Below are 27,956 nucleotides of genomic sequence, written 5' to 3' on the forward strand. Positions count from 1 at the left end.
CTCCCCATGTTCTCTTTGCTAGAGTTGTTTGTTTCTTTTTGCCCATTGCCCCTGTTTTATTTACAGGCTGTGGGATCAATAGAGACACTTCCTCCCTTGCTTGTTTTTCTAGCTTCATGATAACACATCTCTCCGCCTCTTTACCACATTGGCAGATCTACATAATTTCTCCAGTGGTTCAAATAATTTGAGTTCCAATGATTGACAAGGGTAATTGTGCAAGAAGCATAGCTGTATGGAACGAGACAAAATGCTGCAGCACTTGACGCGAACCCCCTGATATGTATATTTGTTGAGCACTCTTCCGAGCTGTCATGTACTTGGAAAAGTATTTCCTGAATATCGACCTTTTGCAGCTGTCAACTCTTAAAAGGAAGTAACAAAACGTGCTGTGAAGACTTCCGTGACTAAAACTGAAGTATGTGTTGTGTGAGATTTTCTGTCAGATCAATATGTTGGTTGTTTCAGGAAAGCCTGAGCAATTATGTATGTAACATTAAAGAAGAACCATGCAGAAAACCTAGGGCACAAAAACTCATCCAAGACTAGTATATTTATTGGCTTTTTTACTGCTTTTAGCCAATAAACTGCTCCAACAGTCATTGGCTGATCTTAGGGCACCTTTGCTATATACATTCAAATACTGCTCTTAGAGCACCTTATAGTATTTACATCCAACATTCATTGGCTGCTCTTAGGGCAACTTTGCTGCACACATTCTAATACTGCTCTTTGATCACCTTACAATATTTAAATGCAGCTTTAATTGGTTGCTCTTAGGGCACCTTTGCTGTACACATTCTAACACTGCTCTCAGAGCATCTTACAGTATTTCCATCTAACATTCATTGGCTGATCTTACAGCACTTTTGATATATACATTCAAATACTGCTCTTAGAGCACCGTACAGTATTTCCATCCAACATTCATTGGTTGCTCTTAGGGCAACTTTGCTGCACACATTCTAATACTGCTCTTGGAGCATCTTTAAGTATTTCCATCCAACATTCATTGGCTGCTCTTGAATGCTTCACTTAAATACTTTAAGGTGCTGAGAGCAGTATTAGAAAGTGTGCAGCAAAGGTGCCCTAAGAGCAGCCAATGATTGTCGTTGCATGTAGCTATGACAAAATGTCCTGAGAGCAGAACGTAAACTGCTGCAAAAATGTCCTTAGCCTAACATTATCAGTTTCAATGAGAGGAACATATTTCATCAGGCTAAGATAAGTAATGGATAAGCTAACATTAGCTATGATCCTATGATTGCTATGAGCTAGCTAGCATTGCAAGTTATCTTAGGGGCCACTCACACTAGTGCCGCAGCCCCGTGCCAAAGCTCATTAGCATACTAAAGTCTAGAACGTTTGGCTAGTGTGACCACGCCAACTGTATTCCAGCACGGAACAGCCCCTTGGCCACGGCACACCTGGGAGAGGTGTGCCGTGGCCAAAGTACAGATGCTAATGAGATGACACGCGCACAAGCAAGCGCACAGGCGGCGTTCCTGACGTGAATTTATTAAGGATGCATTGTCCGTTAACGTCCGCTGCCTTACTAGTCGGCACCAGAATTGCCCACCACTTGGACTTGTAGCTATAATGTGTGAGAATTAACGTGTGTGTAAGCCTAGGTGTGGGCTAATAAAAGAGGGAGAGAGCTAATTAGGTCAGCTCAGAAAGCACAGCAAAAAGGTTTTCGTGTTTACTCACGTTCGTCAGATGATTTTTTTTCTTTTTCCTCCCGTCAGCTGTCATAACTGCATTTACGCATGGCGGTGGAGACGCACCCAAAACAACACACCGCGGCCCGGTGATAAGGAAACAGTAGCCTACACTTAAGGTTTAAAAAGAAACTTTATAAAGACACTTAAAAAAACGATCTCTGCCCATACAAAAAGTTCTGACTTGGATTTGATGGAGCGATCGATGTGTACAAAACCATCCGGATACATATGGTCTGATGACGGGCCGTTATATTAATAATAAACAGCGTGCTGCACAAATATGAGACTGTCCACCGCGACCTATTACGTCAAGGCTACATTTAAAAAAAAAACAATAGCTTAAGGATTCTCGTTGCTCTAATGTGGAAGTGGAATATTTGATGCAAATTTGGCCGGATGAAAATATTCACAAACAGTCGTATAGCCTACAAGTAGACTCCAAATCCTAAACGCGCACGGTGACGTAGGCAAGGTGCAAGTGTGCCCAGGCCACGAGCAGTGTGAGCACGGGCCTGCGGGGGGAGTGGGGGGGGGGGGGGGGGGGAATCGTGCTGAGCACGGAACAGGCAAACGGCACTAGTGTGAGTGCGCCCTTACTCACATTAGTTAATCTAGATAGCTAGTTAAATAACAAGCCTTACTTTAATACAAACACTTTAATATCTTGATATTTTATAGTTCAATTTAAAACATGTCATTACCTTGACTGCAATAATCTCCTGGGAAGTGTTGTGATGTTCTGAGAAAAAAATCAAATAATCCAAGTCCGGCCTCCAAAATTTTTAAATAATCCATGTCTCGCCTCCTGCTGTCTCTGATTGGGCGGCCGAGAGAACCAATGGCATGCAATGCTGCCCTCAGAACGTATTTCATTAACTAAAAGTCCACTCTGCGACATTTAGGTCCTAGAGAGTTGGGTTTAATGGTGACTTGTCACAGCGGCGCCTATCTTTCATTGGAGCACCACAAAGATGCTATTTCCCCTTTACTGTACATCCCCTTACCCAACGATTGTAGCAGCCAGTTTTACTGATAGACACATTCTTACATTTACTGATGACACTGTTATCATCAGTGTACTACAAGACGGAGAGAGATCACATGGGTCTACTGTTGGTGAGTTTGTACACTGGTATGAAGGTAATTTTCTGTGGCAGAAGGCCAAACAAAACACAAAGACATTCATTGCATTCAGAGGATCTGCATTAATAGTTAACTTTAAGAAACCAAGACTCTCTTTGAGGCATCTAATCATCTCCTTTCAGGTCAGGGTTCCAGCAGCAAAGTGCAATATATTCTTGTAACTATGATCTGGCCTTGACCTTAAGCAAGTGTTTTAATGTGCAAGCCATAACCATATTCATTTTCTATTTGTAAACTTTGTCATTGAATGTATTTGAGGCTTTTGAGCAATCAACCAATATCAACAATCTGTCTGGCTAAGTTGGTGAAATGACATACAAACTTGCCAAAACATTTTTTTGGCGCAAAAATACATGTTAAAGAATAATGGGGGCAGCAAGTTACTACATGCATTAAGCCAAGAAAAAAATCTTATTACACTTCTTTATAGCACCTCACACTATATAAGGTCTCACCTTTACAAAAGGTTTATAAGAGTTGGCTGCTACATGTTCAACAACAACAACAACCACTCTCCGTCTTCAGTCTGTAAAGTCCAGGGGAGAAACAGCATTTGTATTTTATAGACTCTCCCCACCTCCTGTTGACATCCAGGCTGTTCCTTGCCCCTGCTCACAATGCTTTCTGCACTCGTTTTGGTCGCAGAGAGGGCTGCACATTGAATTAAAAGAGTTCTGATTGATAAGGTAGTTGAAGGCAAATCTGCTCCCACTAATTGTCTTTCAAATGCCCTCATTAATCAAAGCGGAGCCGGGCCCTGCTGACGGGCGGTCCTGTCAGCCTGCTCTGCTACAGGGCTCTCCTCTGGCCACTCACCTCCCAGCATGACGCCTGCTTCCCCTCTGTCAGGCGCCACTGTCCGAGGACTACATGGAGCACAGGCCATCCGTCCGTCCGCCCGCCGCACACCTGCCTTCTGCCAGACAGGATCTGACCGCCCCCCCCTGCCACTAGGACGGCCCCAGAGACCAATTTAGCAGCCACTTAATGATTCATGACTTCAAGTGGTGGAAATGAGGGCAGCATATGATAACAGGAATAAACACATTTAATTAGCTCCTCCATATACATTATTTATTTATTTACTTACCTGCACTCTGATTAATTTATATATTTTGTGTTTGTGTGTTGCGAGAGGATTTTTTTGGTATTCACGGCATCTGGCAGAGGTGCCTTTGTTGTATGGTTGATGAGAGAATGCCTTCTCCCCACAGCTGTCTTCTGGGAGCGGGAAGAAGGGGGGGGGGGGGGGGAGGGGAGGGTAGCGGTGAACCTCCTCCTTTTTAAGGGGACCTTTGCAGGCTGTGGTGGGGTGGGGTACCAGCAGGGATTTGGAGAGCCCCCCCTAAACGGCTGGGAATATTAGACTTTAAAATATACAGTCCCCTGTGCTCTAAGTAGCCTTGTTTGTGAATTTCCTGACAGGTAGTTAACTCCCCCAGTCTTCTTTGAGCATGGGGCACACATTTTTTCATGGAGGCACTAATCAAAGCTGTGCTGCAGGCGAACAGCACAGCCACAGTAGGCCCAATCAAAGCCATGTACCTGGCTCTCTTCCATAAGGCTCCGGTGAACGCTGATGACAACTCTTATACCCTAGCATCTGCCATCGCATCCATCACCGGTTCACTTCCTTCACACTCACTCCCCACATACATCTCTCTTTCTCATAGGCACATGAGTGCAGACTGCACTATGAGCTCTCAATTCAACAGTATGAACCTCAGGTGTCTACCAGTTGAATGAATAAAGAGGAATTAGTATACAGCTTGAAGTTAAGGCACTAAATGAGTCTGACAAAGAAAACATTTGACTAAAAGTATGTGTCCGATTTTCATGCAGAATATTCTACTATTTTCATCTATGTGTAAATTGATACAATTTGTGCTGTGAGTGTCTCCCTCTTACACTGATTACAGAGGGTGAAGAAGGGAGGGGGAAGTACTTGAAACCAAAGAGAGAAAATATGCTGCAGAACCCAGTCACTGATATCATATCCTCTTAATCAGCATCAACATCAACATCATGTTGTTGAAGAAATAAACTACACGTGTCTGCATTGCAGCGAATTAAAATGTCTGGTGTAGAACAAGCTCAGATACACACAGTGTGGGAGCGACCTGTAGTAGTAGTGTAGTGTCCTCTCCAGGGTGGCTCCCTTAAGTGACTTTTGTGGAGATCAGTTGGAGCAGTGGCAGTGCGCTGATGACAGTTGAGAGTTGAGGAGCTGAGAAATGCCTATATACGTCCAAAGCGGCGGACGGAGAGATTCCTACTGCCCGCTCTCCACCCCTTCTCTTCTCTTTTCCGACTGAGTGTGTTCCCCCTCTTCTGCTCTAATCCTCGGCTGCTGAAGACCTCCAGACGCCCTCCTTCTCATAATGACACGGCTATCAAACCCAATTGCTGTGGCTCAGACCCAAGGCAGTGCATTAAACCCCTTAGTGTCTGATTGCTTCTCCAGAGTCAAGTGGTTGTGTCCTCCCTGTCATTCCCCGTGGCCACCGCCATAGGCCGCCCCGGCTGCCTGGAGCCTGCCTAGACGAGAGCCCTCCTCACACAGGCCTGGTTAGCCCTGCTCAACACCATTCACACTGACACTCATACATGCAAGAAGACAAGGGCCTGCACTAAAAAAGAAACAGAAAGTGTTGATTTCATGACAAGGTTGTTTTCAGTGGAAGTGCTGCATCAAGTATGAGTGATTTTTGTTGTTGTTGCAATGTTACAATAACCAACTAATTTGTTTTTATTTTAAAAGTTCAACACCTAATGAAACAAAATGAATGTGACTTAATTTGTTCTGCTGCTTAGTGAAGCCTTCAGTAAAGATGTCTTTAACATTTTTTTTCAAAGTTTTTGATTAGGGACTGAAGTATAGGAGTATTAGGAAGAAGAAATTTGGTCTGACTATATATACAGTATATACAGTATAGACTGGTGCTTTAAAAGAGAGTCATACAATGTTGTGATCATCTTCAATAATAACTTATCAAAATGATTGTGTGAATTGAAAAGGTACAACATCAACAAATTGCAAACTACTTTTTGACCACTTAAGAAACCAAAATAGAGGTAACACTGCTATAGTCTCTTTTTTATGAAGTTATTTTATTTTCTATAATTGGTAAATTAATTCTAGTGCTGCAGTGTGTCTTATTCTGTCTTGTTTCAAAACACTCATTTCCAGACTTTAAATAAGTTCATTTGTATTGGAAAAAGGCTCACATATTCCCATTGTAGCGGTGGATTCTTTGGTCAAAAAACAATATCAACTTTTCGGACAAAAGTGAGTTTATAAGATGCAGTGAAGGAGGTGCTGGATAATATATAAGTTAAAAAAGCTGCCATGATGATGACTAACAATTATTGATTTGCATCATGCAAAGCAAATTGAGTGCAAAAGTAAAACATTGAAGATGAATGAAATGTGATACATATAAAAAACTATTTTATACATGTAACATTCAAAAGTGCAGAGACTCCGTGACATAGTGAATATTGGATCAGTTTGTTAGAGAAAGAATGAAAGTCTGATTTATTTCCATCCTTCTGGTCCGTGGTTCTTCACACATCAAACAGCGCTACAGCAGACAACTGTTCATAAAATACAGGAACTTTTTATACTATGCCAGTCAAAAGAAAGGTATTTCTTAACAACATGTTTTCGATGATGCATAACTGATTGCTCAGTGTACATTCACTTAAATAATTATTTAGGTAACGCAGCCAGCCATATAGAACATGTAGGGACGATCTTATGGTGCAAATAGCAATGTATCGTCCATGTTGCCAGCAAACACATGGCTGCACTGAAGGGGAAAATAATGGAAATGAAAGAGCAAATATCTGTAAGGATTTGTTTGTCAATGCGTGTGTGTGTGTGTGTGTGTGTGTGTGTGCGTGTGTGAGTGTGTGTGTGTGTGTGTGTGTGTGTGTGTGTGTGTGTGTGTGTGTGTGTTCCTGTATACATGTGTACACGTGTGCATGAGCAGTGTATGTGTGCGAGTCTCCGTGCCGGTGTGTAAGACGGAGTGCAGTGTCAGAGTTTGGGCAGAAGGTGAATAACTACAGTGCTTACAGTGTAATCATGGTTCCTGTCAGCCCTTGCTGCAGCAGAGGAGGGGGCACCCAGCAGACTGAGCTCCACGGTGATAAAGTACAGGCACAGAGGAGCGCTCTACACCTGGATATTTATTAACACAGGCCTGACAGTAATGAGGCCTGAACAGGTGGGCTGGGACAAACATATCAGAGTGAGGAGCATCCGCCAGGAGGCAGTGGGGGAGACGGTGAAGACGAGTGGGAGAGGTTCACCCTGCAGGAACACAGCTCCTACAGAGAGCTGAGGCCGCTCACCCACTCGTAGCGTACCCTACATACACACCTTACTACAAACAACAACCAAAAAACAACAACTGCTAATGTTTATTCTCCAAAAATGACCACGTTACACTTGAGTGAACTGCGTATTTCGTGTGAAATTGATAAAACTGGTCGATTGGCAATTACACAGAGATTTGTTAAGCTGCTTATTTTTTTTTGGCACTTATTTGTGTAACCCAAACGACCAAATAATTGAAAACAAACTCTGTGAACGAAACAGAATATGAATACAAGGAGGGGTAACTTGCAACTTTTCTACACTGTTGACACTCTTTCCTGCAATTCAGGTGAACTATCGTAAGCATATAGTTGCAAACAAAGGATGGAGAAACGCTCAATGCAACAGGAATGAAAGCGCCAAATCCTCCCTAAAGTACACATGGCAGTACGTAATCAAGAAGTTAACATATAAGAGGAAGATACAGACATCAACTTAAAATTGTATATACTGAAAGCATGCTCTCAGTCCTCAGTGCAGGCCTCAGGAAGAACGACAGATATGCTAAGAAAAAACGGATTGTTCAGCCAACAGTGAGGGAGATTTTCCACACCTCATTAGGGTTAAAGGACGGAGGAGTCAAAGTTATAGGCAAAGGGTGAAGGAGTAGGGTATAAGCAAAGAGACTGAGTGATGCAGTGATTACCTATGGGTGTTAAGATGTGTTTGTGTGTGTCTTGCATCGGCCTTGTGCTGCCTTTTTTTGTACTCCGGTTGTCTTATTAGGACTCTGACTGAGGCTAATCAGTGCTGTCGTCTAACGCTGAGCAGATGCAGTGAACAAAGAAGAGGAGGAGACCAGTGCAGTGCAGCAGGCCCAAGGTGCATCTGCGGGGGAGGAGAGAGAGCTGTGCTGCCTGAGCTGATGCTAGTTGATGGCACTCCCTGTCAGGTCCCCCCTCTCAGGCACTAATGGATGGAGAAAAGCTAGTGGGGTGACTACGTCCAACATTTCATGTCAAATCCACCTTAATAATTCGTCATTGCCGGCCGGGACCGACACAAACTGCAGGTGAGGGCGGCTTCTCCTCGTGCCCACCCAAATATTGCACATGGGGAAATTCACTTAATCACTAACACAGTCCACTCTGGATACAGTCTGCAGCACTGTGGGGAATCTGAATTGTTATGCTGGTGTGTGAAGAAAGAGTGAAACTATGGGTTTTGCAGAGTTGGGAAACGATCTTGAAAAATGGAAATGATTAGCAGAAAGGGAGGGGTGATATTCTATGTTGTTATGTCTCACTTTCACTATCAATTATGTCTCTTTCTCCCTGTCCTGCTCACGTATCTCTCTCTATCAAACAGTCTCACTCTTTGTGCCACTCGTGGACACACAATGAGGAACCTGACTAGGGCCACAGACACACTTTAAAATCCAGAGCAGTGACTATAAACTCTTCTCTCCAGCCTTCCTGCTGAGTCTGCTGGGAGCTAGCACTGCTCATTTCCTATGCAGACACTCCTAACAGATGACCTTGGTCTTATCAGGACAGGTCTAGATCTCGCCATAACCGGCAAGACATAATATTACTATTAAATATATTTGCTGGAAAGAGACAAATCTCATAGTTCATCCGTCATTGTGTTCCAATTTACCCTCCATAGTCCGCACTTAATGGAAGCAGCAGCGAGAAGTCAGTGATTTCTAAACCGTCTGAACAGCTACAACAATAGTTTCAGATAAATCTAATTTAAAAATGGTTGACACAGTAGCTTTTGGTTAATCTACACAGATGTGTATCTCCCACGATGGACCATAAGCTTCTTCTGGAAGTCATGTTCTGGAAGAAAGTCCACTACAAGTGTAATTGGAAAGGCATGCATTCAACTAGGATTTAAATGAAAACCACACATATCCTGCTTTAAACATCAGTAAAATAAAATTAAGAAAAAAAGGGGTCTTTCTCTTGTGCATCAGGTTCCATTTTTAGCCCTCCATGTCAAACCCTTCACATCAGCATACAATAGGACTTTATTAGCCTATTCCCCCACTGTGCTGTGCAAGGAGGACAGATCTCCAATCTGAGGAGAACAAGCAGTTTCCTTTAAAGATCCTGTGTCTTGGGCTAATCTGGTAAACTCACATAAATGCTCCTCGGCACCCCAGATGGAAGGAATTAGCCGCCCCAGACAGTGCAAAAAAGGCCTTAAGCCTGCGATATACCTCTGAGATTAATTAGCTTCTAACTTTAGATATTATTACAGAATCCGAGGTTGCTACAGAAATTACCATGTCTTCAAGTCCATTAGACAGTTTTGTGCCGCGGACCAGGCAGAGCCGAGGCGCTTAGCTAGGCTCTGTCTTCCATAATGCATGTTGGCCTCATCTGTACTTTGACAGCACTTAAGAAACCTACAGCCATTTGAGTGACAAAAATCTCATCTATTTTTCAGTTTTGACTCTCACTGTATGAGGCGAGATCTTATGTGTCATGGGCTGTGTGTGTATGTAGGTGTGTCTGCCAGTGTACGCCAGTGTGCGTGTGCAGGGGGCAATTAGTATGTGTTGTCGGACAACAGTGTTGGATCTACTCACAAATCATCTCAACTTGGTGCGAGCCGGAGCGTCTCCTATAGTCACATTTTAATGAGTGCCTTTTTTATGCAGTCCTCCACAGCCTCGCTCGCTGGCGCTGCAGATTCAGTTTTGCTCTTACAAATCTGTGCGTTCAAGTACATGTGTAGGATAAAAGGAGATGAGGGATACGTTCCGAGAGAACAGGAACTACACCTTTAAGAGGAAGAAAACAGACAATCTCCGGCCGGTAGGATATCCGTTTCAAATTGTTTTGTGGAAATGACCTGGAGTGAGAAGCTCAGACCTCCATCCCTGGCCGCGTGTCACCAAGCTTAGATTCTGAGTCTTCCAATCATCCCCTCTGCTCACTCTGAAATGAATTTGGTGGTGGTTTGAAAAAATGCTATTGCTAAAACCATTCCATCACAATATCACTATCCAGATAAAATTCTAAATATACTGTTGAAATAATGTGAACTCATTTAGCTATATCAGTTTATTCTACAATTCTGTTTGTCAACGTTTTATTTGTTGCTTCATGTAAAATCGGAAACTTACATTTGAATGTTGCAGGCCAACCTGCCATCAAATGTCTTTTTTGAAAGTGCTGCTCAACATGATCGTTACACTCTTACAAAGAGGCATGGCTATATAATCCATTAATGTAGCATTAGACCAAACTTTTAAGCTCCCTAAGACAGGCCATCTAGTATTTGGCAACATCTGAGGTGGGAGGCCCTCTTATTGCACATTAAGTGCTTTTAGACACTAGAGCAGAGCATGTGGTGAGTGATGCATTAGGAGACAGACTGTTGAAGATATGTGCTCTCTCATGGATGCGACTTGTATTGATTTCTATAGCCTTTTAATTTAAGGCACTTTCACTTAACGCTGAGACAAATGTGAGAAAAAGGCCGGGCTGCATATTCAGCTGGTAATGCTACAATCATGTTCAATTAAAAATGCATGAGGCCACAGTTTTAACAATAAGTCCTTTCGTATCCACATGTGTTTGCTCGTCATTAAAGGATTGGATTTGGGTAAAAAAAGAAAGAAAAAACATGGTACAATGTTAACAATGCTTCCAATGATTAGCAGGGACAATTAATCCCTCAGAGGCTCAGACTAACAAAGCAAGTAGATAGATGCAGCTCATTGTGAAAGAGTGTGACCTTGCTGAATGGCCTTGAGAAAAGCACAGGTGACCACTGTGCTGCTTGATAACTTTTTTTCCCTAGCTATGCGCTAAGGGAAATTGCTGTTTTGAGCCGTGGAGATGTCAGGCCGCAGGTTGACAGCATGCAGAGAGAGAGAATAGAGGGATGAGTGCAAAAGGTAACTCTGTCTGTTAAGCAGGGCGAGGGGCACCCGGTGTCAAGCTCATTAACCCCCGGCAAGGGAAACGTTACAATGAGACAGAAGATACGTGTGGCAGTGTGGGTCACATCCTGAAGTGCTGCTTCTTGTAAAAAACATGAACTCTCACCAACTGACACAGCAGCGTCGGCATTTTAGATATTAAAGGCCTTTTTCCTTTGAAGCGGTGGGTTGTTTTTTTTTAGAAGGGGAATGGGGAGTCCTATTATGATCCTGCAAGTAGATTTAAATAATCAAATGCAGGGGTGGCTGGGACAGGGCTGATGTGATGGATTATATACATCATTAAGCTGCTATACCAGCGCACTCTCTGTATATCTTTATTTATAATGCTTTTCATACAGTCATCTACAATCCTGACCTGTTTCAATACAGCCCTCGTCCTAGACAAACAGTACACAATCAGAGTGATGAATAAACACATGCACTATGTCTATCTTGCCTATTAATCTGGGCACCCAGCTGTGAGGGAAGGCTTTGCTGCCCCTATCTCCACTGGTCCACACACAGTAGCCCGCTCGCTTTGCTTCCCATGTTTGGATTTCATCGAGAGCTCAGGATCGTTTCAGTGCAACACAGATCAGAGCGCACCGATTAGTGGACTGTGGCTGTTTCTGTGAATATGTTTGAATGTACACTTTAGTAGACCTGGAATATGAGCATGTTAACTTTCAGTTCAGCAAGCATTCAATTCCATGGATGGTAAAGGGGAGATGAACTCAGAGGTAGATACAGTATATTGATGTTCCTTGAGACTCAAGGCTGTTCCAATAGAAACCCAGGATGAATAAAAAAATGCTTTAAAACTTGCGAGTAGAACTGAAATGAAAATGAGTTTTTTGGTAGGAAATCGGTATGCATGTCCCTGGTGTACATTAGTGTTAGGGCAAGTTGAGCTGTCACATGCAGCTAATCTATCGTTGACTGTAATTTAATGGACCATTATTCCAACGTAGTGTAATTTCATCCTTTTAGCCGGACCAAACCTCTTCAGGAGGTCGACTTACAGTAACAATGGCCAGTAATTGCAGGGCCCGGAAAGGTAGGAAGTGACAAAGCTGTCCAATTTAGCTTTAATATCTGTCAAAGCAGGCACGTGACATATGAAATTTGCTTCTTTGGGAAACCAACTTAAAACTGATGAGAAAAATGGACAAATTTAGTGGTATCTGGATGTCATGTAATGTCATAGATTTTCTAGTTATATGTTTAGTAATGCAAATTCTCACCCGAATATGCTTCTAAATATAGGTCTATGGTCTATGGAATCTACCTTGAATTACAAAAAAAAACAGCAAGTAAAAAAAAACTTTGAACAAACGTTAGGTCTGTGTCTCTGAAGGTGAATATATTACATGACATTTCATCTGCAATGGTATTTAGGTGTGGTGCGACACTGGTCATGCGGGTAGGGGGCAGGTTGAAGCATGAAATTCATTGTCAAACACTTTCTTCTAGTTTAGGAAAAAAAAGCCTGATGTGGGGAAAAAAGGGGAAAAAACTACTTGCTAACATGAAATATGTGAGATAACCTATTTAAAACACACACTATCAAACGCTACAGAATGTGCCAAAAGTAATTTCTATGTTTATCATTTGTATCATATTTTTGTCATATTGAAATCCATTATGTCATTTTAGAGGGCTCAATCCACAGAAAATATAGGCGTATTAATGGAATATAATATCAATCCTATTGCTCTTCTTGGTGTGAAATGCATAAATTGCAAATGGGTTGGTCCATGATCTGGCGACAGACCTGTTAATGACGGGCCCTGATTAGCATTTGTTAAAACTCAGTGAAGTTCTTACATGCTAAAGGTCACACTGCTGTTCTGACATGGGGAAATGAAAACGTTCTACTTTTTGGGGGAATGTCATGATCTGAATTAAGATTGTCAGATTGCCTGTAAGCTCGTATCACAGTGCAGGCGTCTTGTATGACCTTTTCAAGGAATTGTCATTTTCCGCCCCTGTGATGCCACCATGGCTCAGCGGGGGAGAGGCTCTTCTCCTCTCGCAATGTAATTTGTCCTGGGTGTTACCATTCACACTGCACTACTCCCAGCCACTCGCCCAAATGCCTATGTATCTACAGATCAGCAGGCTGCGACTACAGCATAACGAGAATATAGCTGCTCAGGTTCTACTCCACGCTCTGTGTAAAGCAGGAAAGGCTTCTGCTGTGTGCTGCTGTTGGTCTGTCTGAGCATTACCCACTCACAGCCCTGCATGACTCCAGTGCTGGAGCAACCACTGATCTAAAGCAAATATGATTGCAGTTAGACCATGTTTTCTACAGCTCGCTACAAAAACTGCACTCATTGAGTGATCAAGCAATGAAGCCAGCTGTTTAAAAATGTTGTGCACCTTGCAGTAAACTATTTTTAACTCACAACAATGTTTTTTCTTAACACAAGCAACATAACAGCAAACACAAGTGAGGTCATGAATAATGTTTAGCGCTTCGGTTTTAACTCTCATTTCTGCCTTTAAAAATAAGGAACTTTCTTCAACATGTTGCCAGAATATTATCACAAAATATCTAGTAACATAGAAGCTTTATGGTGAAAAGCAATTTTGGTCAAGAATAAAATGTCAGATAATTACCACAAACTAATATAAATTATTACACTAAACACAAACATTTCCCCATCACAGACGTAATGGTTGCACTGAATTAAATGATGATGAGCTTGGAGGCAACAGGGTAAATGCACATTGCACAGGTTCTGAAGGGGTTAGTCAGTGAGGGGAAACAGGTGAGGGAGTCGGTTTGGCAAAGCAGCCCCAAACTGATTATTCTAGCAATGTGTAGCACATAAATACCGTATATATTGTAAGTGAAGAGAAAAAATCATGCTTTGCCTTAAAAAACTGACCAAATAATGAACATATCATAACATAAAAATACATTTTGTGTAATTATTAATAGAAACAGAAGGCAAATCTTGATTACATTCACGCGAGGAAATGAGCACACAATCCCAGGACACCACAAAAAAACTACATTTACCCTTAACAGTCCTTTTTACAAACCTGTGGGGTCCACACATTTAGCCTCTGTGATACGACTTCTAAAGTGTGTCTTCTGAGATTTGCACCTACATTGAAGATCATGCTGCATAGCAGCACTATAGCTGATGTGGCACTGCTGCCCTTTCACAGCTAATTGGTCGCTCTGTGCTCATCATCTGGTTATCAGCAGTGATTGGCTGATGGTAAGCTGTGACTGGTCATTCAAGTGTCACTGGCCTGTGTTCTTGTAATTAAAATCTGTCATCCAGAACCACATCCCTCGTCGCCACTAAACCCTTCCGTCAGATGGCAGAGCTCAGATAAACTACTCTGCAGTTATTCCACAGAAAAGCAAGTTTGCGGTTCAAAGTTTAGGAAAAACAGAAAATGCATAAGATGTCCACAAAACGTACTAAAGTCAGTCTTATTATGCCAAGTAAATAAGCAACACGTTTATTAACTGTCACATTTATAAACATAAGAAAGCGATGTTATGAGACCCAAAGTACCTCACAGTATTTGGCTGTTTATACTGTAACCCCAAAACCTTTAACTGACACTGTGGAGTGTTTTATCATTGATGTGAAAAGTAGAACTACTATAGATAATGTAGTGGGAGAGAGGAGGAAGCAAGAGATACTTGATAGTTTTAATGATGTTGAACATTTGTTCAGGGCTTTAGCTACTGGAGGGCACTCCACTGTGGAGTTTCCACCAGGCTGGCCTTCAGAACCACGGACAACAGAAATCTTTAGAAATTAATTAGAGACAAATCCTTTCTCGCTGAAGTGTGGCATTTAAGGCATTGTCCTTGGTGCTCGTATAACACCACCTTTCAGTGTCGACCCCTCTCCTTCCAGGGGCTGGATAATGCAGCCTAATCCACATTAGCAATCACTCCAGTCCCTGTTGTGTAGTGGCAGTCCTTTCTAATTGCTTTGCATTATTAGGTACTTTACTTGTAAATTTGAAGAGGAGAAACATCATTCTGCTGCATCCAAGCAGCAAATGATCCAATTTGCTTAATTTCCAAGAAACACGCTCTGTTTTTCCTCACTGCTCCCCCTATTGTTCAAAGTGGGGAATGGAAGAGGAGCAAACAACTATTAGTCAGGCGAAGGATGTTGAGCTATATTTTTTAACTTCAATTATTATCTGAAAATAACTTCAGAGATAAGAGGAATCATATATTTGTATATTGTATTGACAAAAAGGAAGCTGTGTATCCACAGACAGAGAGCAACGAGCAGTAAGAATTGCATCAGATTTGCCTGACTTTGTTGCAGGCCTCCATCAAATGCTGAAGTCTAACTGAAATCAGCTTGTACTCAAATAAACTAGAGCCATTGTTAAGACTATCCAAAAGGAGGCAGAAGAAGGCCTCCTTTGATCTATTATGACGAAGATCCTTCAGCGCTGCAGAGTTGTTTACTAAATTAGAAAGATGATTTTTTTTTCTAAATGGAGCGAGGCGTATACGATAGTGCAGCAGCATCTGGGCAGAAATTAGCCCCACAGACTCACACGCCACTGATTTGCTGTTGGTGAGCAAATGTTAATATCTGAGTGACCTAATCTGAAACTCAGACACTGGCCTGAGGCGCAGGAGAAAGGGGAAAAAAGTCTCATAATCTGCAAACCCACTCAACTCATTCTTTATCTATTTTCTCTCTGAGTCGTGTTCACACAACGGGCCGTTCGCTTTCTCTCTACCTCTGTGATGTTCTTTTAAAAAAAAAGTTTTACAGTCGCTGTCTTGGCGTCTGTTTCACTTTCATTTTGAAAGAGATTTACTCATGAGCTGTTGACTGCTGGTCTCTCTTTATTTCTATGTCGGCTTTTAGGGGCACACACAGCCCAATCCCGCTCATCTCTGCCTCTGCCTGTCATTCAGGAAGCAGGACAGCCGGCGTCCCTGGTCTGCAAGGAGGGTGGTGGGAGTGAGGAAAGTCGACGTGGCCCAAGGCATTGCAGTACACACACCAGGGGGGGGACAAGGCAGACATGGCAGCCTGATGACACTTGCTTTTGTGTTTCATATCATTGTACCAATCATCTGCATTTCATTTGTGTGAGAAGCACTACTCCAACGCAAAGTGTCAAGCCTGTTGGCCTAGTTAGGTTGAGAGTGAAGTTGGCCGCGTAAAAAGCGAGGTGATGAAACCCTCCTGTCCATGGCCCGCTGACAACCCTGACACTCCAAATGAGAGTGGAAAGGAGGCCTTACTACAGTAGGTTTTACGCAGCAAACAGGTAAACAAATGTGACTTGATATCCCAGGATGCCCTCCATTGTTATTACTGCTGTTGTTATTGTCAATAATGTTGATGATAACGCTCAGTGTTTTGTTTCAGCGCTCTCTTATGCTGTCTTTTTTGTTTGTCTTCCCAAACAGGGTTTGTTGGCAGAGGAACTGCTGCAGCAGGGCAGAGACACATTTTTCACGTTATTATTGGGATTCCTTGCTTTTTTAAATTTAAAAACCCAAGATGAAAACTGGAGATCCCCGAGTTCATCTGTCTGCTTAAGAATGTGGTAAGCGAGAGAGCGGTGGGCTGAGTGTTCGGACCAAGCAGTAGAAAGTTTTCTCTCTTTAGATTTAACTCTTGTAATCTTTTATCTTTTGCAGCACAAACTACCACACGCAGTCGGAGCATCTTGTAAGATTTTAAATTGATCAAATACTAGACATTGACTTTGCATTATTTATGATTTTTCTAAACTGGCAACCTCTTTCATCAGTTTTTTTGTGGAATATTTACCATCAGCCTGCATTGATTGCGTCAATATTTCAATGGCATTCTAGAACCCATCCTGATTAGACTTAGTCTCGATATTTGTCCTTCAGATAAGAACAAAGACTTCTCGTACACTTTGGAATGAAATTAAATTACCAGGTGAGCTTTTAGTTTTGTGCCCACATATTTCCTGAAGCATACACATAACTGATTTGACTGGCTCAAACATTGTATGTTTCATATGATCGCTGACACAAAATCTCCTCGTGATGTTATTCTATTATAGATTAGCAATTAGGCCCTCTTCCACGCTTTTTGTTGGCACTGCTGTCAGTTTTCTGTGGAGACCGGGAAATGCATGGAGACAAACATTTAAAAGCTCTTCGTGTAAAAGCAGTGGAAGAACTCTAAATACAGAAAATGAATAAATAAATACAATAAAATGTGGGCACTGTTCTCATTTTGCAGCTCGGATGCAGCCTTGTCAAACAGCACTTAAAAGCGAGGGAGTCGGTCTTTGGGGGAGGTTGAGATGTTTATTCTAATGGATGCCATAATGAATGCTTATGGAGTCAGGCCTTGGCTTGGATAGGGGGCTCTGTGCCAGCATGGTTTTAAAGGAGAGCAGCCACTGCAGCAGCCTTGGGCACTTGGCACGCCGAGCTCTCCACAATCTCCCAGCACACACAGCAATAGCAGCAAGGACCTGGAGATAACCACCCGTGAAATCTCTCATCACATGCCTTTGATTACTTGTTCACTATTTACTGTTTTTAAACTCTGAACTTCAAACACAGCAAATAACACACAATTCTAGTAACATTTCCTTCCTCGTGAGGCCATGTTTATGGTGGATTTCTGGAAAATGTCACAGTGTTGTGTTGCTTTTTGAAGCAACCATGAAACCAAAAGCTGGATTGTTACAAAGTATCTTTATTCCTACACTGTGTCATGGAATCCTCCAAAATACTTCATCAGGTTTTGACAAAAAAAGGAAGCTTTCTGTAGATTTTTATGAATGTGTCTATTTCTCTAGATTAATGGAGCCTACGTTGTGCAAAATTTGTATGGTCTAAGCGCGTGTGTGTGTGTGTGTGTGGCCGTGCGTGTGCTTGCCTAATGGGGGTGAAGACTGAAGCGCTTTATTAAAATGATGAGAGCAAGTTCAATTTGAATCATGCAGTGCCTGTCAGTGGCTTCTCGAATTGCAGGGCTGATGAAATTGCTCTTGCCGTTATTTAAAAGCAGTTGTAATCCATCTGAAAATGCTGTGATATAATCCATTTAATTTCTTATTCCTTGCAGCAATAACATTGAGTAACAAAAATCTATCAAAGCAATGTAGCCTGGCGATTTAGTAATTATCTTTATTTTACATTGCTGCAATTCAGCCTGAATTAATTGGAGCCTTATCCAAACGGAGCGGCAGGTCACTTCACCTCAATACACTACAATGTTTTATTTTATCTTACTGATAAACCTCCACAATCTCAATTGTGGCCCACTGTGCCAAGAAATGATTGTTTTCTGATGCATAAAATCAGCAATATATACCAACATGCATACCGACAGTGACAGGTATTAAAGTCTCTTTAACTGGCTCCTTCAAAATAAAACGTGTGGTGAAATACTGTATAAAGGAAAAGTACACTGCTGCCTTATGATGACTTAATGAGTAGAGGTGATAAAACAATGTCTATGGGCAGAGCAGCAGGATGCAATACATGGTGAGTGTCATGGAGTGATTTCTATTAGGGAGAACTCACCAACTATCCAGTATTGATCAGCTGTTTAAGTTGAGTTAATGTATGAGCGATGCTCAATGTATTCCTTAATGGGGAAGCTGCCTGTAGGCAGTGCACTGGTAATAAGACCCCAGACAACCACATAACTCAGCCTGTCTCTAAGACCACTCTCTTTATTCCTCCACCTGACATCTGATATTAGAGAGATCCCCTGCACTCAAGAAAGAGTAAGTACAGGAATGAAGGAGAGGAGAAGGCGCCTTACAAGGCCTATAACAGCTACGGCGGCTGAGGTTGAAGTTTTTAGAGCTTTATTCACCATGAATGCACCAAACTGGTTTCATTCCTATCACTGTCAACATTGCAGAGTACAGATTATTATTAGATTAAAGTGGCATTTTTTTGTTTTTATGTTGCAGGCCATACCTCACATTACTACAAATTACATTACAGCCATTGCATGTCATTGCAGTATAAAAATTAACTTGCAGTGACTTAAAACCAATTTTGAGTACACATATCACATTTTAATTTTAATTATTTAATTTTAAAAAATTTACAGAATGTATTTGCTGTCTTGAGAAGTCCAGGAATATGCAAACATGGGCTCACTAAGATTGATTCCTTCACATTCGGATTCAGTTCAGAGAAGCAGAGAAATTGGTTGTTTTTGAAAAAGGTTTGACCTCTCACTCACTCCCTCACTTACTTCTGCTGCTTTTCTTCTACATCACTTTAGCTGCTTAAGTCACTTAGGCCATGCTAACGGTAGTGCCTTCTTTTTGGAAAACATTTTTTCAAGAAAAAAGTACATCACAGGCAGCAGGTAGAGAAAATCACTATTTCACTATTGCCTTAACTGTAGATTTGAGTATATTGATGCCATAGCCGAACAGGCACATCAGGCCAAAATAGAAGTGTGTAAACCCTTGGCTGTGGTGGGACTTCATGATGGCATTTCATGTATTTTGATCATACCCTCTGCACTCCTGGAAACCCTCTCACATGTTCCGCGGCATAAGTGCTCATGTCTAATACCCTCAGAGGACGTTTTGGTCTGTCTCTATGAGTCTAATTTACCGATATCTGCATGAATTGGGAAGGCCTGGGGCCAACTATCTCATGTCTTTTTAAGGGAGGGAGTGGGCTGTTGCGTTAGTAGGCCCTTTTGGGACAGGAGCAGCATTTCAGATAAGATCGGCGGTGGGAAGTGGTGAGCCGGGCCGTTTGTTCTCGTTGGCCATCTCTCATGTTGCACCACTGATTGGGAGGAAAGCTAAAATTGCTTTCACCAGGGCTCACTCCAGCAGTAGGCAATGATAACTAACAATGCCCCTGGGACCTAGTTAAAGCTGCATCACACACGCTAGAAAACCACTTTAATGTGGCAGCATTAGGAAGCTGGCGGTTGGGTTGGTGGGCAAAACAGAATCCAACTCAACGTGGAATTTTAAAAACATTTGTTATCCTCACTTCCAGAATGCTGATAATCAAGAAGCCATTTTTAATTTTGTGTCTACACATTTTTACCATGAAGAGAAAAATGGTTTCAAGCTCATATAAGATGCAGAACAGAAAATGATTGCATCTTTCCACTCTTCTCTCAAACATCCTGCTACCTCCTCAGTCATGAGCAAGGAGCTGTCAAACAGGATTGTAGCAGGTCTAGAGCTTCTGTTGTTTTACTCTGGTTATAATATGAGGTACTTTTCAGTAGATGTATTTTGTGGTCTTTACATTATTGACCTATGTGTGCAATTTCTCTAAGTGCTACTTAAAATTAGTGGTACTTTGTAGCTACTGCTAATTACACTAAAGCATTCCTTGTCAAGTGCAAAGCAGAAAAACAATATAAATAGCCCTGTTTTTGAAGCTTGATTTGATGGAGCTGTTTCCCAAATACCAATTTCACTTTTATTAATTAATTGAACCCAGTTTGAGAGAAAAAGGTTAATCTAAACTGATTTATTTCATAAAAAATATTGTTTTACCCTATTTTATAATTTTTATTTATGAAATAGTTCAATAAATAACTCCCACAACATAACATATTTTAAGTCCATATGCACTCCCTATTGTGTTAGAAAGTTGAACACACCTTAGTGTTGGCGGGTATTTTTTTTTACCCGTGATTTAACATAGCCCAAAATACTGCAAAAATAATGATTCTCATCCAATATTGTTTTTCACCGCATAACTACTACAATCATATCCATGCGCACATTATTGAATTTGAATTTGTATTGTCCCATGCACCTTTTATCTTGAAATATACAACTCGTTTTCAATATTAAAAAGATTCAGTTCACTCATTGCATTTCCTATAGTGAGGAAAATAAGTACATATTCTATCTGACTATAATAGAGTAATATCAGAACACACTTTCTAGAATAAATGATTTGTGTTTTATTTTAAAATGTTTTATCATAGTGACATCTGTGGTGTAACTGGTCAAAATTGACCCATATAGATTTATGTTAGTACATTTTTTTACCCAAAATAGCAGAAGGAGGTAGCCTGGAAATCCAGACCCACATATAGAACGATATAGGGTCTGTATCACGATCAATATAACTTCCCAACTCAAGGGGCGGCACCTACACGTGCATTTCAAATACCACTGCACGCAATTGGATAATACTACGACCAATCAGAGCAATGAACAAGGTGACATTTTATGCCCCTTTCATTTAGCGAACAGCAGGGTTAACTGTTCAATTAAATGTTTGCCGTGTTTGGTCGGCAAAACAGGAAATTCTTCTCTCCTGCTAAGATTTGAGTGCCTTTAAATCGTTAAGTGTCGAGGCCTAAGACGTTTCAAACTCAAACAACGTATCCGAATCCATCTTTGTTGTTTACTAGCACGGCTTCGACAGCGCATGCACAGCACTGTCGTCATCCAGTTAAGTCAACCCCAGAGCCTCATACATAGAACGATTTGATTGGTAAGTCAGAATTTTCCGACATAATGAGCTTCAATGGAGAGTATCCAGACCAACAGGCTGAGCAAATTTTTTTGCCAGCGGCAGGTCTGGATTTCCAGGCGAAGAAGGAGGTTTCCAGAGTCAAATATGATTCTAGTTTGAACCGATTTGATCCACAGAGCTACCAACAACTTAAAAGAAGAATGCAACAGCCACTATTTTCTGCCGGGTTATAGTATGTCACTTTTTGTTTATAGACCTTCAGAACTGACTTAAATGATAAATAAATGTTTTGTGTGTGTATATAGAATTTACTGAGAATATCATTAGATTTTGTTCCAATAAAAAAAACTAAAAGGCATTTCTTCTGCATATCTGAAGTTGAAAACGGGTCAAATTTGACACTAACACAATAGGTTAAATTGTAGGGATAGTGTTTCCTTTAGGCTAATGCATTCATGGCAGGAAACTGAAGATCACACACATTTTATTCATATAAACAATCTATTTACAGCAAAATAAAAGGCACCACAGTTTTTCTTTTAAAGCAAGTTTGTTTAGTTAATCAATGTCTTCCTCCACCTGGTATTTCTTATCAGGGCCTTCATCTGAAGTTGTGAATTCACTATTTTACTCTCACTATACAGCAAAATAGTTTGTGATGACATGTAAGATTTTGTTAATGAGCATTATGTTATCATATCCTATTTTTTTAGGGTATAACACGGAGCCTCATAAACACTGGAACAACTCTTACTCAAGAAAAGACACCTAATGCCTTTCTCTTAGTCTTGGCAATGCTCTCTGAGTGTCCAAGAGGTTTTCTTATCCATTTAATATATGCTCAGAGTGTATCCTGTCAAATATAGATTTCAATCAATAGCACTCTGGAGTGGCTCGTTAAACTTAAATCAGCTTGGAAGTGGTGCATGCCTGCTTCACAGCTGCTTTCATTAACCACCGCCTTGCAGATTATTGGAGAAACGTCCTTGTGTGAGCAGATCCACACATTTACCTGAGGGCTGTCGGTTGCAACTCCACTGTAGCAGCTCACATCCACAAACTCTTAAAGCAATACTCAAGATGTATCTATGAGTGTCAAAAATGCCTCTATACGAGAAAGTTTGCTGTAAAAAGTTTGCAGATTTGACCTTCGAGGAGCTGAAGTCTGCTCAAATCAGTTGCCACAAATTCCCATAGAGGCCAGTTTTCATGATGGAAAAATCTCTCTATTCCATCTCAACCCGTGTCTTGTACTTTTCTGACTGGCTCTCAGGTCCGGCACTGTAATACTCAGTTACTTCCTCAACTCCTCACACACTGGATTCAAGGCAGCCCGTTTTGGCCAATGTTTAAGGCGAATGAAGGAGCAAAAAGGAGAGAGGCACGTATAGGTCAAAGTCAAATGAAGCTAATAATGGCTTTCAAATTCACACTCGTCAAAATTTCAAATCTATAGGGAGCTGTAGTGAAAATTTAACCTCCCCCCTGCAAAACAATTAGAAAACCTAATTCAAAATCCTTTTGAAAGTTGTGACCCCGCTAAAAACTAAAGAGTTTGTTTTCATATGTTTATATCAGGATGGTATCTTTCCAAAAGCAATGTAATATCATTATCTATGGTGTTTATCATTACATTTCTGTAATAAACGCAGGACAAAGAGGACAAAAAATTTAAAATTATGAGAAACTGATGATGGCGGTTGTCAAATTCAATTCAATCAGCTTTACCTATTTCACATATCAAATAACTTAGTTAATAAATAGAAACTAGCCTGCAAAGCCGTGCATGTCTGATTAGCATGCAACTGATTCATCTGAGAAGCAGTATATAGTCTTTTTGGCTTGTCATTATAAACTGCAAAGTTACCAACAAAGATAGGGTTTGTCTGACTTTGTAAATAGGAGTTACCCAAGTTACTCTGCGACAACAGCAAATCTGAGGACTCACCAACTAGCTTGCCACCCAAGTAAGTCTGCAGAAGACCAAAACAAGTGAATTGTACAAGAACATCACCAATTACTTAGCAAAATCAATATGCAACTATACACAGCATTGTAAAAAGAAAAGGCCTTCAGCTTGATAGCATGACCCTATTGGGATTAATGTGTAATGTCTCCATGACAACTGAGCAAATTCCATCCAGGAATATAATATGTTGTTGAAAGCTCTTAAAAACAGTCCAACCTTGAGATGAGGTTACCTTTGTTTAGATTATATTTTTCTTTAAAAAATGTACACACAGTAAAGTCGCAGGATATTGTTAAATTTTTTTTAGTTAAGGGTGTGCTCGTGGTGTAGTGGTTAGAGCGTTCCCCTAGAGCAGGGGTTCTCAATTCAGTTCTTCATTTCAACATGGGGGGGACACATTAAAAGCTCAAACACTTCATTTTGTGCATTGTTAATTTTTATGCAGTAATTTGTGTCTTCTGTATTTATTTATGGTGGACATGTTAAGGAAAAGACAACTAGCTCCCATTGACACAAATCTAATGGAATATAAATCAGTAAGGCACTGAGGCATTCTGTAGCCTATTTCATTCAAATATTTATTCTACTTTATTGTTCAAAACTTTCTGCACATTGAAAACATATCACCTTTTGGAGTGTTTTTTAACTATTAAACACTATACATTGGAAATAAACAGGGTGGGCTATCAGCAGTCAACTAGGCAGATAGTTCCATGGCTATCAGCAGCTAGCTAACGTTAGCTTGTTAGCTAAACTTTAGGCAAAAGAGTTAGAAACCAGATAATGTTAGCATCCATCTTTAGACACTTGACCTAATCTAATTCACCTTGAAGGTGTGCATCGTATTGGGCTTGACAAGCTCACTATCTAACAACTTACATTGGGACCACTACACTGCTTGCTGCACTGCGGGAGGCTGACCAGCCGTCTGCAACGAGAGGCAGAGGCCAGCCGAACTTCGCAAGTTTAAGATGGTACGGTCCACTGTAGCGGTGTTATTATTAATAATTGGGGAATAAATATAAACAATTAGGAGGGATATTTAAGTGTTTCGACTCCTGTACTGTTTTTACTGTTACGGGGGACGCATCCCCTCCGTGCGTTTCAATAAAAATTTAAATAGGCTATATAAAAAAAATAAAAAATAAAAATATGATTTTATTTTTTTATAATTCATAATTGAATGCAGGCCGCCAGGGCCGCACTTTGAGAACCACTGCCCTAGAGGCTCAGTCCTCATAGCAGCTGACCCGGTTAAAATCCGACCCGTGGTCGGTTCTCTGCATGTCCTCCCCTATTTGCCCCATTTCAACTATCTCTAAAAATCTGTCTAATAAAGAGAAAAAGTGCCCCAATTTTTTTTTTAGTTAAAAGATTTGCTGCTTTGAATGGTAGCCTACATCCCAGCTCCTACTTTTATTTTTTACATCATTTTGTAAGGTGACAGCATAGCATGTTTTGAACATAAATGGTTTGAAGAAAAATTATTGGTAGTAATAACCTTAACATCATTTTTAGTTGACAATAACACACTAGACACTCCTTTCATGGTTCTCTTGACTGGTTATTGCTTAAATCATCCTAGAAATGTCTCTCCTGTGTGCTTTTCGGTTCTCCGACTGCATGAATGAATACAAATTCTTATAAGTGATTCACACACTCTCCTGTAAAGAGTAGCTCATTGCTCGTCCACGCCTTGTGAGAAAGGGTTAACTGCAACAGCAACAATAATGAGAGCGCAGTGAGACGTGTGAAGTAATTAGTCAGTCTGCTCTCCAATATTTACCCAGTTAATTATTTGTGAGCATTACTCTTGTCTTCACTTCAGATGGCTGCCTTTGTTGTTTTTTCCGCACCATTTGTCACTGTCCACCTCTTGGTTCTCATCGCCTCTTTCTGTCATTTTTTTTCTCCCCCATCCTTTCCTCTGTAATGGCAGGAGAGTGGCATTTTGGTGAACCCTTGCCAGTGGAGGTGTTACACCGCTGTCCCTGGTTGTGTGAGGTCATCTATGATTATTTATTCAACTGTCTGTTTGTATGGTGTATGTAGAAAGATGTGAAAATGGTTGCTCACTTTCTAGAGTGGTGTATACCATAGAAAGGTCAGTTAGCCAAGTGATGAGAGAGAGGACATCTCAAACCCAGTACAACAGGTGTAGTGGTCGGTGGACTGTGTCAATATTACAACCTTAAAACAAACCTTAAAGGGATAGTTTGGAATTTTGGACATAGGGCCTGATTCCCAAGTTAGCCTGAGTGTTATTTATCATTGGAGACAGTTTTCAACACATTTCATTCAGTCCTTCTAGTTGCAGAGTTGGCTCGTGCTAGGCTAGCGCACGGGATTGGGGTCAAGCAGAGCTGCTACTAAAACAGTCTTACCCACTCCACAGTACACCCGAGGCTAATCAATTATACCGCTAGACTACAGATGTAAATGTCTGTGTTGATTGAATCATTTTAGAAATAAAAACAACCTTGCATATTGCATTTTGAGAGACTTGGTGTGTCTCAGCAGCAGTGTGTATATGCGGCAGCGGCGGACTGATACCTAGGTTACCGGATCTATAATAGGTATTTCACCTGCCGCTGTCATTGCTACAGACGCAGAGGAGCCTACAGTGCACGAAGGAATTGTATTAGCCTATTCAATAAACAAGATATGGCCATGTTTGGAGGACTTAACGATGCGTCTGCTTCTGAAGATGATTTTGAGGAATTTGTTGTATCCACCGAACCATACCTGTACGAGCTGGAATACACTGATGAAGAACTGAGAGAGATGAATGCTCAAAGGGCAGAAAGAGAAAGAGCGTCTTTAGAGACGGACAGCCCCCGCTGGAGCTGCAGTAGAGGACCGGGACAGAACAACGGGAGTTTGCAATTAGCCCAGCCAGGTACCTGTAGTTATACCATTAGCTAACGTTGTCACTCTCCAAAATGCACGTCATCATCGATCTATCAGTAGGCTAACATTATGAAAGGGGCAATCTTTATTAGCTAGAGTAGCCTACCAAAAGTTATTACCTGTTCATCAGTGCCTGTTGGTGCATCTGAAAAGACGGATATGGCACCGCATTCGTTTTCAGGGATTTCTTATTGCGGGTTTTCTCGAAGTCGTCCGGTCTGAAATGATCGCTACAAATACACCGTTCGCGAACAGTTTCCGCCGGTGTATTGATGTCCAAGCCAGCAGCAACAAGCCACAGTTGCGTCCTTTCTGGATCTCGCACTGAAAATTTGTGGAAACTTTGTGGTGTCCATCTGTAGGGTTTATTTGTACAATTCCTGAATGCACACTGACACACCATGTTGCCTAGTCGTTCGTTTCAGTTTCTGTCCCACGCTGCTCTGTTTACTTTCTGCTGTAGTGATTCGGTTACATAGCAAAGTAAAATTCCGCTTCTGCTGAGAAAGTAGTCCCTCAAAATGCGATAATTCATGCAATGCGAGGTTGTTTTTATTTCTAAAATTATTCTATCAACACAGACATTTACATCTGTAGTCTAGTATTATTATTGATTAGCCTCGGGTGTACTGTGGAGTGGGTAAGACTGTTTTAGTAGCAGCTCTGCTTGACCCCAATCCCGTGCGCTAGCCTAGCACGAGCCAACTCTGCAACTAGAAGGACTGAATGAAATGTGTTGAAAACTGTCTCCAATGATAAATAACACTCAGGCTAACTTGGGAATCAGGCCCTATGTCCAAAATTCCAAACTATCCCTTTAAGGAGTAATTCAACAATTTGGGAAATACACACGAATGATACGAGAAGAAAAATACCACTTTCATGTCGGTATTTTAAATGTGAAGTTCTAGCCAGCAGCCAGTTAGTGTATTTAGCACTAACTGTGGAACACCTAGCCTGGCTTTGTCTATATGTACAACACAATAAATCCACCTACTAACACTAAACTTAAATAATTGACATGCTAATTCATGCCTTAAAACCTTAGTGCAAATTCCAGTACACAATGTGGTACTACAGTTGGACTGTTTCCTGGCCCAGATTAGTGACTTTTGTCACCATGAGGTTGCCAAGCAACTATTGCAGAGTCCAGGTACAGTAGGTATAGATATTATGACCATTGGACAAAGCCAGGCTAACGGTTGCTTCCTGTTTCCAGGGTATATGCTAAGCTAAGCTAAGCCCATTATATTAATATCTCCCAAAATGTGGAACTACTCCTTAAACTTCATAAACGTGTAATAGTCCACCAGCCACTCTGAGCCAATTGAATAGATACAGAACAAGGCTGAAATAAATCTATTATCACTGTCATTGTTTAATTAATGTTTCACATGTGGAAGAAATATGTCTCCGACCAGTATGTGTGGGGGAGGGGTCAAAACAGCGGGAATGGGGTGGGCTTGGTTGGTGTAAAGGAAGACAAAAAAGTAATTAGT

The sequence above is a fragment of the Ammodytes marinus genome (genome assembly GCF_949987685.1).
Source record: "Ammodytes marinus genome assembly, chromosome: 1".
Taxonomy (NCBI): domain Eukaryota; kingdom Metazoa; phylum Chordata; class Actinopteri; order Uranoscopiformes; family Ammodytidae; genus Ammodytes; species Ammodytes marinus.